Raw genomic sequence first — 16,645 nt, forward strand, 5'->3', positions numbered from 1 at the left:
ATGACATCCCATGACACCACCCTTTCCCACTCCATCCTCTAGCTGTTATTAAAAGTAAACCCTTCTCTTCAACAACAATGCAGACTGCATGGAGTTATGGGACACATATGAGGAAGTTTATTTCATTACCCTTAGAGTCTTGATAACGTATACTCACTCTTCCTCCCTTCTCTGCCTCTAATGGTGTTGCATGAGAAGATAAAATACAGCAATGGGTTCCTTAAGTTTGTGTTGAGATGAATATACAGCTCAGAATGCACAATTTAGTGGTAGGGCATGGGCTTGCATCCATGAGCAGGAATATTCATCACAGCACCATCACTAAGCAAAAAGTTTTATGTTTAATGAGCTAAACATAAACTTGGGACCCATCTTTCCAAAGCTGTAAATGGCATAAGCGTGTCACCAAATGACCAGGCCTAAGGATGCCCAGGGGTCCATCTGAAGCGTGTGAAGGGGGCACATACCAGAGGGAAAGGAAATGGTGAGGATGTCCCCTCAGGGGCAAACACACATCTTATCAGGAAACGTTTCATAGCAGTTAGAACTGTTTGGCTGCAGAGCTATCTCCCAGAGGAAGTCCTCTTGGAGGGTCTCCAGACCATTGCAGGGGCAGCAGATGCTGTACGGGAACATACTTGGGATGACATTATTGATCATGTTTTCCATGATGGCACTAACCAAATCAGCATCAAGTGCAGAAAAGTTCATTAGTAAAAACTTCTGTATGAACATAACGGCTGGAAAAAGCCATATCATAGAATCATAGAACAGTTAGGGTTGGAAAGGACCTTAAGATCATCCAGTTCCAACCCGCTTCCATGGGCAGGGACACCCCACACTAAACCATGTCACCCAAGGCCTCATCCAACCTGGCCTTGAACACCGCCAAGGACAGAGCACTCACAACCTCCCTGGGCAACCCATTCCAGTGCCTCACCACCCTCTCAGTAAAGAATTTCTTCCTTAGATCCAATCTAAACTTCACCTGCTTAAGTCTGAACCCTTTACCCCTTGTCCTATCACTATATATCCAGGGACAAGGTGTAGCAACACAACTGTAGTTCTCTCATGCTTTGACAGACTTGTGAATACACTTCCCCTAGGACATCCACAGCCAATATATCAGCAGTCATGTCCCTGTCCCCTTAAAATAGCAAGTTAAAGAGGGCTGGTGAGGTTTGGAGAGCATTCTTACAGCACTCATGGCATGCCTTTTAGATGGAGTCAGCAGTAGCCAGGTTTGGAGGGTGGATGACTCAATGCCTCCAGAGGTGATGCTTTCCAGCTAACAAGCACTGTCTGCATGTGGGAACTGGGTGAAATAGGAAGAAAAAAAGGTAGAAAAGAACAAGGGTGTTTTAAAGGTGGGAGCCTTGCTGCGGTAACTGTCCTTTTGGGCAGCTGGAAAACCTCTTTAACAAATGTGCTGTAACACCCTGTTCTCTGCATTGCTGGTAACTGATTATAGCCTCATCCCCATGCTCCTCAGCATGTAGGCAGAGTTACTTTCAGTCCTCAAATCTTGCTAGAAAGTCCCCTGCTCTAAGCAGCTGCAGTATGCAGAGGCATTAGGGAAAGGGTTATTAGTAAAAGACACTGCACAGAGTAAATATTGTGCTTTTTCAGGCTCATTACTCTCATTTCTCCCTACTATTTGTGGGGAGTGATAAAATTAGCTTCATTCAACCCCAGAATGAGGATTTCTACACAATTTTTTGAATGCTTTTGAGCAGTCATAAAAGAACTAAAAAACCAAATATCTCACACTAATCTTAAGCAAAATTGTCTTTCCAGTTGCAATAGGTTTACAATGAACTTAGTCTGGACATGGTTTGACTGCAGGGCATCCAGTGAAGTGCCCCCCAGCACACATACACTGCACACCCAAACAGCTCCTGACAGTTGCAGCTCACTTGGTCGGTCTTCCTGACTTTGTCCCATCATGAAGCTTCCACTTGAAGAGGAGGAAATGCCCTTTTAATAGAATAGCTTTGTGCAGCAAGTGCATAAGCAGGGAAACAGTGATGTGATGGGACAGGAGGTCTGTATTCAGCAATTTGCCCTTTTTAATTCTCCAGCTTCAGGCATTTTTTTTATGTATTGCAAACACAGAGTAAAGAGCTCAGAAGCTGGTATATTGTCTGCCACTTCTTTATTTTTTCCCTAGAAAAATGAGAAAGGAATTTGGGTGCTGAAACTAGCTGCATTTGAACTTTTTCAGTGCAACGGCTTAAATGCCGTAAGTATTGAATCATTTCCATGGATTTTCTTATCACAACAAATTCAGTTGGTGTCCTTACGCCTTCCCAAAGTGGAGACTTTGACAAAAGAGAAACTTAACAGAAGACATGCTCTGTGCAAGTTGTTCTGTCATGTCGCCAGGGCTTGCTTCAAAAGCCATTCACCCATCCTTGGAACTGAGGCGGTCCTCTTAATGATGGGCATGACCAGCACTCAAATGTCATTTATCCTTGCAACGCTTCTGTAAGGTAGACCAGAGCAACAACTGCAGCAGAGGTGTCACTGAGCACTAGAGAACCTAAAGACAAAGCGCATGGTTCCAACAGATACTTGTCTAACTTTTACCTTTGCGTTTTTAGGCAATTAAGAGAGAACAAGGGGCTTTACATTCTTTTTCTCAGAAAACCTTCTACAGTTTAAATTCTGCTTCTCATCCAAGCTGGATCTGAGATTGAGGAACTCCACAAAACCATATCGAGCCTAAATAATCCTGGGATTCATGGGGTAGATCTTTCTGCCCAGGCTACCCCATGGGTATGATCATACTATATTTACAGACTGACAGTGCCGAGTGAAGCAAAGAGCAGTAGAATCATAGAATCATTTAGGTTGGAAAAGACCTTTAAGATCATCAGGTCTAACCATTAACCCAACACTGCCAAGGCCACCACTAAACCATGCCCCTCAGCGTCACTTCCACATGTCTTTTAAATACCTCCAGGGATGGTGACTCCACCACTTCCCTGGGTAGCCTGTTTCAGTGCTTGACATCACTTTTCCTAATATCCAATCTAAATACCCCCTGGTGCAAACTAAAGCCATTTCCTCTCATCCTACTGTTTGTTATCTTAGAGCCACAATCCCTTGTTTTCAAATCATACCCAAGAGCAAAGGCATTGGCCCCCTTTTTGTAAGCAGTGTTTTAGGTGTTAGAGCTTTCCCCTGTCTGGAAATGTCCCCCTTAACCTTGAGCTTTTAAGCTGTACCTACAAAAACCGTCCCTGACATTGGAGAGCAGTAGGCTGGAATGTCATTATGATCCTTTCTGTCCATTAAAGTGTGCCACCATCATAAAAAAGAGAGAAAGAGAAGCTGCAGGTACAAGATCTCTTCCTGGCTTACCAGAACATTGTAGTGAGCGCTGAGAACCTTTGACAGAGCAGGCAAAAGAAAAAATCATGTATTTTTTCATCATTTCATTAACAACTGCACATTGTCACAGCCCCTGCTCAACAGCTAGCTCTGGTGAGGAGGAGGGATGGGGTTCTTTAAGAGGAAAAACAACCATGAGAGGAAAAATACCCCCCACCAACTTGTTAATATATCCAGGGAAGGGGGTTAGAACTAGATGATCTTTAAGGTCCCTTCCAACACAAACCATTCTATGATTCTGTGATTCTGTGATTTATGAATAGAGAATGCTAAGCTGGAGTTATTTTCAGTCTGTTCCTAGCTCTGAGTTATCAGCCTTGCTTTCAACAGTTTTTTCCATAGCCCAGCATAGTTTTAACTAGCAAGCCTCCTCTAGATGCCCCCATTTACTGGCAAGAGTCTTACAGGAACACAGAGAATAGGTGTTTTGCAGCCCTCTCCAATTACTTCTGACATAGCTCATGGCATCACAGAATGCTTGGGATTCAAAGAGACCCTATGTAAACATTTTCTGTTCAATTAAGTGGAAACAGCTGCTGTCCCAAGCAAACTGAACTCAATGGTGCAATGTGAAGACCACTAGCAAGCCCATCTTAGAGCTACAGATGTGTTCTGGCACACCCAGTTCTCCGATTCCTGTTCACAGATACATCATAAATTTTACCAAAAGCATCCTGTGCCACAGGAAATAGTTGAGCATTTCCTCTTCCCAGGTCCTTTAGGGACCTCCTTTAGCATTTTGGAGAAGAAAGGGATTAAAGGGGCTGCTACTGTAAGATATTAGAAAAGGAAATAGTTTTTACAGCTGCCCCCTAAGAAGGCATTGGTCTTTTATCAGGACAAAGAATATCAGCAGTTTACTAAGACATAAGCAACCTGGGCTTTTGCTAATCCATCACATGGATGTGAAAATAGATTCATTCCATGATACAGGATACTACAAATAGGTGTGACTCATTACAGGTGTTCATCTTCCTTTGAAGCAGATAGCGCTGATCAGAGAATGAAGCCTAATAACAGTGGTATGAGTCTGAAGAGGAGAAAAGGAGGGGTTTCTAAGAGACTCTACAGATAAATTACATTGAGAACATATTTTCTTTGTGATATTGCATTCAGTAGAGGAGCTGTGTGACTTTAAATCCCCTCCTATTAGTGTGCCATCTGTTTTTGCTTGGCAATTCCTCATTTGCAGTAACCTTGATAGGTATATAGTAAAATGGCTCAGGTTTAAAGATCAAAGAAAGAAATGTCTGGGCCATTTATGACTTGACTTCTGCCAAAATTAACTTATTTGTCTAAATTAGGTGCTACAGCAAAGTATAAATAGATCCTGTCTAGACAGACAATATAATAGAGAAGTGAAATAAAAGGTTTCAACTGTACCAGGCTCCTGACTTCTGAATACTGATTCAGAGACACTTCCAGACTGAGCTAAGCTATATTGAAGGGAAAGTGGAGGTGGTTCACTATCCATTCAACTGTTAGTTTTCTGTTCCTTGAAAACTAACTGGGAGAATAGACCCAAAATAAAGGGGAGCTCACAAAACCCAGGCAATAGCTAAGGTAAATGGAAACACCCTGCTGAGCGACTGCTTCTGTGTCCAAATCTGTGTGTCAGGTGTCTTCTCAGTGTGGTACTGTGTCACCAAGAGCACAGTGAAGAAATAGCACTGCAATGCCTGCTGATTGAAATTAACGCATTTCAGGGTTTAGGCAGCTGAAGTGAGAGGTGAGCTATCAATACTCTGACAGATGTGGTGTTCCCACATAGGCAAGTTTTGTCTGGCGAGACCAGATCACCTTTCCAGGCACTTTCAGGGCAGGCACCATCCCATAACTGAACAAGGAAAGAGAAAACCAGTGACACCATCAACAAACTTTGTGTCATTAAACCCTTAAATATAACGAGAGTTCAGAGGCAGCAGGAACACACTTGCACCTTCTTCCAGTTTATCTTCCACTCATCCCTAAGGAGAAATGATGCTTCCTGCATTTATGACTTTATTCCACTGCTGTGGGAAACAGTATTTTCTGATCATAGGGAGCATAAACACCAGCATTTTTCTGTGTCTTCCTGAGGACTTAAAACTGCAGCATTAAAGGAGTCAATAACATCTACTGAGCATTGCAACAAGGTTATAGTGGAGAAACTGTTGAGAAGCATGAAGCCTTTCATATATGGCCAATGCCGTGCTCTGACATACTAATAGAGGATTTTCAGATAGGTTGTATTATCTGGAGTTCAGCCTTAGTTGGATGATTACATATCCGGTTATTCAGGCCTGATATTTATGTTTCAGTGAGAATACTGAAACATGTAAAGGACATTTTTAAAAGCAGCAACAAGTGTGTTCTAAATGATGGCTTTAATCAAGAAATTAAAGAAAGAGTCTCTTTGGCTTCACCATGAGAGTTAATAGTTGACTTGGTCTCATTTCTACAAGTATCTCTACAGAAATACCCTTCCTGAAAGAATACAGCTCTTTAATCTAGGAGAAAAGGATGCTGTAATAGGTGGAGGTCAGGCTAGAGAGAACTGCTGGAGAAATTCTAGCTAGAAATGAAGAAGAGATGTTTTTATAGGGAGAGAAATTAACCACTGGAACAATTCCTCTAGGGATTGCATGTTTCTTCATCGCCTGTTTTCTCTAAATCACAAGGGAAATGTGTCTGGGTTTTTTTTCTCTAGAAGATATGTATTCACTCAAAGGGAAGATGTGGGCATTTTGCCACCCAGCTCTGTTATCTGGTTGGAACTGGATGATCTTAAGGTCCTTTCCAACCTTAACTATTCTATGATTCTATGATTCCATGAGTTGGGAAGTATTCGCTTGAATAAAAATGTGTTTTTCTGTTTTAAATAGAGCGGATTGCACAAGACAGGAATTGTACTGAGTGCCCCAGCAGTTGGCATGTGTGAAGTAGCAAAGATGTTAGCATGGGTCTTGTCTGGTCTTAGGAGTGCTTTGCTCATTTGTGCCTAACCTTGAGTGCGTGTGGGACCTGGCCTTGATTTTCCTTGCATGGCTAGGAGTATGAAAGTAAGCTTGCATGCCTTTCAGATATGTAAAGACAGATCTTTTCATTTGGAAGGCTGCCACCTTAATTACCAGAATGAATTAGAGATGCAGTTCTAAGACAAGGAAGAGCAAAAGAGCTGCAGAGAAAAGGAAGGCTTATTTCCTGGCACTTTTCAAGTACAAGTCAAAATCGGAAATTAAGAAGAGTATGTTGGCCTTTCATAATACAGAGAAAGGAAAAAGTCTCCTTTTTCTGCTTCAGCTTTCAGCCTGGGCAGCCATGAGTAGTAAAATCACTTTCTGATGTGACCATATTCTCCAGATTGCACGGTATTGTGCAGATAAGTTGGCAGGGAGGATGATTCACTCATCAGCCAGTGCGTCCGATCCTGCATGCACAAACAAGTGGTAGTCTCAGAAGACATCCCTGAGATGGAGATTTAAAAGTAGTTTATTTCAATTTAAAATATTCTCAACCAGATTGTAAAAATAGTTCTATACCTGGTCTCCCTGTAACTCTTCAGAAACCCACCTGGGTTAACAAACATCATCTGAAAGTGATTTATTTAGAAAGCTTTCATCCTGATGGCAAAAATACTTTGAACATGTAAAGTAATTAGGAAACATTGGATTGATACCCCACCACAGTAAGCACTGATCCATTTGGCCATTGAAATGATAGTTACTTGTTAAAAGAGTTGTTTACATATCCCTGATTGTAATAACATGGTAGGAAATGAGAAAGTGGTTAGTTTGTGGGACAAGCTGATTCCAGGTATTCAAGGAGAAAGCTTCCATCAAGGAAAATGAAGCCTGGTTTTAAATTATTCTGGAATCTCGGTTATGGGAATGAATCTGAACAAAACCGACAGTGATTGTTATTCTGTTCAACAAGATGACAACTTACCAGTGAAAACATTGAAGTTTCCAAAAAAATCAGCTGCAAAAGTGTCTCCAAGGAACATATAAGAGTTTTATAATTGATTTTACACAGAGAAAAAGATATGGGATTTTGAAACCAATACATGGAGTTCAGCTGTTTGATAGAAAGGGCTGAGGATAGCCTCAGCGTCCTGTTTCCCCAAGCAGTTATGGCAATTTGCAGTGTGGGCAAGGTGCCTCATAACTGGAAGAATTTGAGCTGTCTTCCGAAGCCCATACATCTTTTTCTACTCAAGTGTCAGCTACAGTGTCCCACTGCCTGAGCCTGGACTATGGTTGCAATTAGTATCAAAGCTCTGAAGACGTCAGAGGAAGGCCGAAAGCTTCAATCAAGTCAGGGATAATCATAGCTGTACAGCGCTGAAGGAATTACATGGATTTAACCAGCTGAGCATCTCTTATTATTGGTGCCTGAGTTGTGAGGGAGCTGAGGGTTTTGTTTGCACACATCACCCTTTCTTTAAAGGCTGGAGAAGAAACAGGAAAAAGTGATGGGTGAAATGCTGAAGGTTTGGAAATCCATCAGAAATGCGGACTTCCATGGAGACAGGATTTTACCTCTGATATGCTAGACAAAAATCTGACTATATCATGAAAAACTAGCAAACGCTTTATGAAACAAACAATATATACATCTCCCCTTTTATGTTTGATTTTGAGATGATGTTTTATTTCAAAGAGACGTGCCTTCCACCTGATATGTCAAGTGCAGAAGTCTGCAGGGTTATTTCTCCTTTCCCCATAACCATAACCCTCAATGGTTCACCAAGCAGGGATTTCTAAAGATGTCAGGGTTGAGATGTGAGACTTCTCACTTCAAGAAAAGACTTCTTTCCCTCTGTTTAGAGGGAGAAACCTTTTCCTTTACTTCTGTTTGGTGGTAGGAAATTAAAGTGTGTTTTCTATTCACAACTCATCAATGGGAACTATTGAAGGGTGGCAGGGTATTTTTAGGAAGGCCGAAAGGTTAAGTTTAGAATTCTCTGTCTAAAAATACCACTATATACTTGAAACACTCCAGCATCTTGGCAGGAGTCATAAATAGAACATTTAACCCTTTGGACCCTGTTCCTAAAAGAAAAGCCATTGGAAAAAAGGCTGTCCTTGGCTGTGAGCTGTTCATGACTGAAAATTGGATAAGCACAGGAATTAGGTATCCCAGATCAAGCATTGAGCTCAAGGTAAACCAGGAAGTGTTTGGCCTTGTTTGCTCTGAGGCACATCTTATTGTCTTGAAACCATATTCTATGAAAACTAAATGTCACATGAAGACTGAATGTTTATGGCCAATGAATCAAGTTCCACAGTGGCTTGGAGAACAACCTTGCCACTCAGAGCGTTATATTTAAAGCTACTTCTACACAATGTTTTACACATCTCATGAGCTCAAAGTGCTTTCAGCCATGCTTTGTCCACATTCAAGTCTTGATGCCTGAGGTTACACCTTCAACTTTGGTCTTCTGTGGGTGTCTTGGGGCAATAAAGACTTCACACAAATCCGAGAGTTTTCTCCATTTGCTTTGCTCTGTATTGAGGTTGTAGCTGAGTTTGATGTGCAGGAGCTGAGATTGTCAGAGGGAATACAGTAGGCTTGCAAGGCAAGGCTTTGAAAGCGGGGAGCTACAAGGGTGCCTTCTATCAGAAGCTGCCAGAAGCTTCCCCTGTGTCCAATAGAGCCAATGCATTTGGCTCCAAGATGTACCCAACACTGGCCAAGGCAGTGACCATCAGCAACAGTGCAGTGCCTCTGGGATAAGATTTAAGAAGGGGAAAAGATATTGTGCAAGAGAAACTGCAGCCAGAGGGAGATGGCAATTCTGTTCACATTTGTGAGGCTATTTTTATACAGCTGGAAACAACCTGCCAAAAGGCAACTGGGCATGAGAAAGCTTGTAGATATGATACTCCACACAGAGCAGTGATTATCATATCTCTTTGATGGAAAGTCTTAAGCAGTCATTCAGAATATCCATGGATGAGGGATTCCTCGTTATTTTTCAGAAGTAGAGTAATTGATCACCAATCATGTAATTATTTTAATTGGAGAAAATTGCATGCCTGGCACCTCTTAACATTACACCTGCCACAAATGGTTAGGAGTCCTGGGGCCTAATTCCAAGTCTGCTTCATCTAAATCACGAGTATTCAAAACCAACACTTCATCATGTCAAACCTCTATCATTTTTGGAATTAACTCTAGTTTTGTTGTTACCTATTCCTGAGAGAGCCTCAGCCTCATATTTTCCCCTCTATCCTGCTAATGAAGTTTTTGGGTTTAGAAGAAAATAACTTAAAATGTGTCATAGTCATTCTACATGAAGGAGAACACAATTCCAGGACTGAAGATAGCTCTCTCTAGCACAAGCTGTGGCTGAGTGCCAGGAATCCTATATCTCTAAGAGAATACTACAATGAGATGCAGAGGTCAGTTCATGAGCAAAGGAATGGTGGACTCTGGTTTGCTGACCTGTGTTTTTTTGTGAGCGCTTGAATGGGTTCTTTCAGAGAGCACAGAATTAATCAGAATTTCCTTCTCCTGTGTAGTCACATAATTATACAGCATAAGAAGTTGTATTACATCTGAGACTGCTCTTTGTCCATCACATTTTATTGAAGTTGGCTTATGGGTTCAAGAATTGTAGAGTAGGGGAAGTGCCTGTCAGTGTTAGTTTCATCCACACATTGAGCTTCCACAAGTCTTTTCCCAGTGTCTAATACAGGCTTGAAGATTTGACAGCTCTGGGGCATTTATTTCACTGACATGCAAGATCAGTTGAAACACTTGTTTTCCCTAATACAGCTACTGGTGTTTCATAGTTTATATTCCATCAGGTAGTGTATAAAAGAGAAAGAAACAGATTATCTCTTAATTTTCCTAAGCTTCACACCACTGTTGTATTTCTGAGTTAAACAACTCAGCTAAGGACTGGTCATTTTTTTGTCCCCAGACAGCTTGAGTTAAAGGTTTTAAAGGCATTTCCAAGCCCATTCCATGGTTTGTATGGTTTTCATGCTTTGCATAATCCTTTCAACGCGTGGGCAGGGCAGAGTTGGATCTGGGTGTACCAACATCTCCATTGATGATCAGTAGTTACTATCTGGATGACTGTCTGAGGAACATTGTAAAAAACCCATTGCGGGGCAAAATCATCAGGATGCAGTCATCTACAGAAGCAGACAGCTTGAGAAAGTTATTCCTATGTAAATGCTGAAACTGTAAAAATGTGCCATTAATCTGTTGGAGACATAGAAAAGATTAAAACAAAATCAGTAAGAAAGTGTTTGGTATGAAGCCCAGCAGAAGAAATGGAGTCTGAAATCCTTACTATGTAATTATAGAATCAGGATTTTAAAAAAGGAAGGGGGTGTGCATACAGATCTATTCATACATGAACAGAGAACCTTGGTAAAGAAGCACTTTTGACCATAAACAAAGATCCATCAGTGGACCTGCCAATAAATTTTCCTCAGTTCTTCAAGGATAATGGTACCAAGGGATGATAAAGGTGCAAGTGGCACAGGGTTCATATACAGATAATGAAATGATGAAAGTGAAGATTCAGAAAGAAGAGATGCAGAGAGAAGCTAGGATGCCTTCTCTTGAACCTTCATCTTTGCTTTCCTTTCTGCCTGTGAAGCTTTCCTCTATTTTGCCATCATACTCAGTTCATTTTTATATCTCTGTAAGAGATGGGAGGAACAGATCTCTTCTCTACAGGCAGGACAGTGCAGTGGGGAAGACAGCCCATCATTCCCTGCTCCTAGATGCCCTGTAGACAAAGGTGCAGAAAAAGACATGTCCTATGTGCCCCAATATCTCTTTCCATCTTCACAATGTAGTCATCATGGAAAGTGTAGCAATGTGTCTCTGGGGTTTAAGTTGGAAAATCCTTCTATTGAGCTTGTTTGAATGATGTAAACATCCAAGACACCCCCATAGGGAAAGCTCTCTTTTGGCCAATTGAGGACTGTTCTTGTGATAGCCTTGCGATAGTTCATCCGCTGGTGTTGCCAGGTGTTTTTCCTGGGGGCATAAAATGTCCTGACTGTGCAGTGCTCACGTTGTGTGCAAGGACTGAGACTGAGTGCAAGATAGTGCTTCCAAGACCAACATTTCCCTTCCTGCATGGACAGTCGTCTCTTTCCATGTTTGAGGTAGAGTAAGTGTTGACTTCTTGGTTGACCGTGGAGGGTAAAGTATGAGTTAATGTGGACATCAGACTCATTATCTTGATTCTTGTGTTCTTTAGTCATCTAAACAGGGAGACTCTTGATGCTTCAGTAGAAATACCATTCTTTCTTTGTGAGGACACTGTGATAGAGAAAGTCATCCCAATGGGCAATGCTGCTACACTGAACCGCAAAATCCCATACATTGTTTTCAGGAGAAAAGGACAAGTTTTTATTACTGTTTAAGGATCATGTCTTCTTAGTTTTTTTTAAGGAAAATAATCACTACATGCAATAAATTCCTCTATAAACAAGGCAGAAAGATCACTTCATCGGGGAACAGTATGATGTGCAGAGAAGCAGTCATCCAAACAGATGACTACCGACTATGTATTTTTAGCAAGTACATGTGTGTCCTTTAAATGTCATGATTCTGTACCTTTTGAATTCAGTCTTCCGAACATTCAAATATTTTTATGCCTTAAGGTCAGGAGTCATCTGGAGTGACTGATGTATTGCAGAACTAAGGCAGGAGGGAGAATTTCACTGAGTTTTAAGAGCACTAAATGGTTGAGCTGTGTCATGATGCTTTAGAAAACTAACCTGCCTTGATTTAAAGACTTAAGAAAAAGTGAGTTTGTCATGTCTTGTGGTAAACGGACCTAATGTTTAGCTACTTTAGAAGGCAAAAATGAGAGTCTTGATCTTCCATTTGAATTTGCTCAACTTTCCTGGCAGATATTCAATCTTGTTGTGAATCTTTCTGATAAATGAAAGTGTGAGGCCATATCAGAAATCTTTACTCAGCTTCACCAAAGACCTGTTATCAGATGGCTTTTAACTTTCTGCTGGATAAATTAAACTGAACTTCTATACTCTTTCGTATCCATGAACTTGAATGACATTTGAACATTTAAAGAAATGTAGAGAAACATACACGATAGCTATTGAAGCAATTAAAACTCATTTAGATTTTCACAACTATTTCCCTGAAATTGTTGCTCTTTCCAGTTTCCCCCCTCTGCATCCTAAGTGATCTCTCACTGTATCTTCACTGCTATTGGCAATTTTACATAAAGTGCAAGCATAAAGGAATCATATCTTCAAGTCAGGCATTAAAACCCCTTGAAATGAGAGACACACATAGTGCCTATGAAGTTGCATAGAGTCTTAGTAGTTCTGCCGTGCAGTATTGCTATGGTTGCATACAAGAGCAGGAAAATCAAGAGAAAAATAAGAACCTATTTTCTCAGTCCTTGCACTGAGATGTGATTGCTTTCTGTCTATCTTTAGAAAGTTAAAACCTAGTCTGCCAAGTCCCCATAGATCACCAACATGCAAGATGTTCCCTGCCTTATCCTCCACCACCACTGACTTGTACTTCGAAATATCCCTCAATTCCATATCCTCTGATATAATGGTATTATCTGCTTTGCAAAGAAGTAATTTCTCACCAGTAACTTAGCACCCACTGATCTAAGGCCACTAAGGAGAGTGATGACATCTAGAGCTGCCATAGTCGATCTTAGGGCAAACAGCAATCTGGCAATCTACCATGAAACCAGGGGTAATGGGTTAAAACTGAAACAGGGGAAGTTTAGATTGGATCTAAGGAAGAAATTCTTTACTGTAAAGGTGGTGAGGCACTGGAATGGGTTGCCCAGGGAGGTTGTGAATGCTCCATCCCTGGCAGTGTTCAAGGCCAGGTTGGATGAGGCCTTGGGTGCCATGGTTTAGTGTGGGGTGTCCCTGCCCATGGCAGGGGGGTTGGAACTGGATGATCTTAAGGTTCTTTCCAACTCTAACTGCTCTATGGTTCTATGATTCTATAAAAATGGATTCTGAAAATCACACATTAATATCACTGCTACGCAAATAATTGCTTAATGTCAAAATCCAACCCTATGTCCTACAGAGAATAACAGGAGGAGGAATAGCTGCTGTGATAAGTCTTTTGGTCAAGCACATACTGGGAAAAGTTAATTCTGAACTCAGCTCACTGCTTTCAAGGCAAGGTCTTTTCAGTGCTGTATCATCAGAATGAAAGATGCAGAAAACAATGATGCACTTATTCAGGAGCTGTAATTTGAAGTTGGTGTACTTGGAGTCAAAGTGCATCTCACTCCTTACTGCTAAATGCAAAATGTTAATTAAATGTGAGCTAAAAAGTTAATTAAATTTGGTGTGCAAAAGTTAATTAAATGCCAAAAGGAAACCAGTCTGGATTTCCAATTGTGTCTGTTCTAGCACAGGGTGGAAATAAAAGGAAGATTTTGACTATTTTTATGACAGCATCTAAAAGACTACAAATTAATCACAGACTAGATTTCTCAATTCTAAACTTTTAAAGATGCTCAACAGGTTTTCAGTCACTGCAACCATTGGCCCATGTTCTGGAACTGGGCAGGTAAGCACTGATCCATCTGTAAGACTTTCTGTGTGTAAAGAAAGAAAATTAATTCAAAGCTCTTCAGTCTTGTAAGACTTAAATTGCCTATTTTTTTCACAGAAGAGTTGATTAGATATAAGGGAGAAGTTCTTTGCTATGAGGGTGCTGAGGCACTGGCACAGGTTGCCCAAAGATGTGGTAAAAGCCCCACACCTGTCAGTGTTCAAGGCCAGGTAGGACAGAGCCTTGGTGATGTGGTTTAGGGTGAGCTGTCCCTGCCCATGGCAGGCAGTTGGAACTGGATGATCTTAAGGTCCTTTCCAACCCAAACCATTTTATGGTTCTATGACTGTGTTGCAGAAGCTGTTAAGTTTTCCACCTTAGCTTACCAGAGATTCCATCTTGGGAAAATCAGGTAAAGCTAGAAGTACAGCTGAAGACCAGGTAAGAAAAACAGGTGAGTTACCAGTAAGGTTATTTATCATAATTTTATCTATGGTTATTTTCTTAAAAGGTGGATATCTGTGCTCCAAAACTGGGACTAAGGTAAAATTATCTTTAAATTATGACATGTATCTTGGATAAGGGATCATTGCTAGTTAATTTTCTACACTAATTTGCACAGATATTCATTTCACTAAGGGGTGCAAATGAATCCAAATCCATTACTTTCCTCAATTGCAGAATAAATGCTGTTAAACCAGTTAGGCTGATTGCTGATACAAAGCAGACCTCAAGCCAGTGATTTTTCAATTTTGCCTAATTTAATTTTTTTCCAGGAAAAATAGTCTGCCAGTTCAGAGTCTCCTGCATGAAGGAGAATGTGACTGCGGCTGTGGGTGTGTGGGTGTTTGCGCTAGTGATTAAATATGCTTAGAGAAAAAACACCCAACTGTATAATATCACGTTAGAGCTTCACTAGCTTCAACTTCCAATTCATTATTACTTTACAGAATAGGAGATTATCAGGAAGCTAGAGCTTGATTCACATGAGTGTACTAGTGAGCTCCAGAGCTAGCAAAACTTAGCACCCACATGATAGAGGAGGATTATGATGCATTTTCCAACCTTAGTCACCTGACCTTGTTCAGAATGAGAAAGGTTAATTTACTCTGTCACATTCATCACTTGACAATGTTATTGCTCTTCCCCCTCCAAAACATTGGAAAGGGAATACCATTTCCTTAGTGTTTGTATTATGATAAACTACTAATAACTACAAATGGATAAACTTTAGCTGTCGTTGAGCTCCATATTTATTTGGACAGGTCTCAGTTATTGAACTGCCTGTGAGAAGTTTCCAAGGAAAATGCCCTGCTTCTTTGTTTTAACATTAACTCATATTTTCATCTCCTTGTTCTCTTTGAAATACAATACACAAATCTCTGGCAAGGATCAAGGCTTCAATAAACTAAATGTTGAACCTGAAATCACTTACACAAACACAAAGGCCCTGTGTACATATAGTTTTTATGCTAAAGGTCTTATCTCACAGATGCCAATGAGAGAGCCAAGAGTAGTTGTATCTTATCCTAGAATGACTTCACACCTCTTTAGTAATGTAACTAGTACATAGAGAGAAAAGCATCCTGCAAAGTGATCTACACTCACTAGAAGACAAAGACTGCAACTGTAGCCCTGGAGTCTTGATGTTTTCTTCTTCCATTCTCCCCCAGTCTCTAAAGATATTTATTTCAAAGTGACTCTTCTTTTTCAATCACTGCTGTTGCAGTAGCCCCAAGAGCATTGAGCAATGTGGAAATGGCACACAGTGAATCATATGGTGCGTGTAGCCAAGACACTTAGCAAACTCCATGGCTTCCCCATAAGGTCTTTCCATTATCCGGGGATTGTTCTCACGCTATACAAGCGGTAAACTTAAAGTCACATCTGCTTTGCTGACCTTGCCTGAAGACTGAACATTGTTTGTGTGTTCTCTGAGCTGGAACATGCTGTGTAGCTCCTGTGCTGAACTGGGAAGGAAACATTTCTCTCTATTTCCTGTGTGAACTTTTCCATTGTAAAATGCGTGCTGTATTGTGTGGGGTTTTTTAAAGAAATTGACTGAAAATCAATACTTTCCATCTGATGTATCCATTTAAAATTCACCCAGAAGAACCCTGTGAAAAGGTTTTAATAAACATTTGCTTTAATAAAACTCCCCAAATAAACCAATAATGGAGACAGAGGAGACTTGGGAACAGCCATAATTGTCATTCATTGGATAATTTGTGTATTTAAAGTACCTACTATGAAAGATGTAGATATATCACTTTTGAGATAAACTGAAGTCTATGGGAAAGCTAAAAGCAGAATGTCTGCTTTTAAACATGAAACAGGTTGTACATGACAAATGCACACCTCCAGCCTGTCACATTTCTAAGATTCAGATGCCATTGTGCAAGCAATTTAGACACACACTAAAAGGCAACCCTACAGTGGGAAAATTGCCATCTAAATAGAGAAAGCGGACAAAAATCTGTGTGAGCTCATTCATTCCTTCCATTTTTATAAAAGCCTCACTCAACAAGCTAAAAGGTTAAATCCAGCAGAAGTTAGGTGCTCTCAATAGGATTTGTCACCTAAATCAGACCAGGTTTATTTCATCAAAGGTAAAAATTTTTGATGTAAGATACCGGGTCTGTCAGTACGATACAACCAGTCTTACCCTGGAAGAGCCCCTTTCTACACAAACTGTACGTTAGCTGTCAGTCTTTGACAAAAAGCC

The sequence above is a fragment of the Psittacula echo genome, assembly GCF_963264785.1.
Source record: "Psittacula echo genome assembly, chromosome: 1".
Classification (NCBI taxonomy): domain Eukaryota; kingdom Metazoa; phylum Chordata; class Aves; order Psittaciformes; family Psittacidae; genus Psittacula; species Psittacula echo.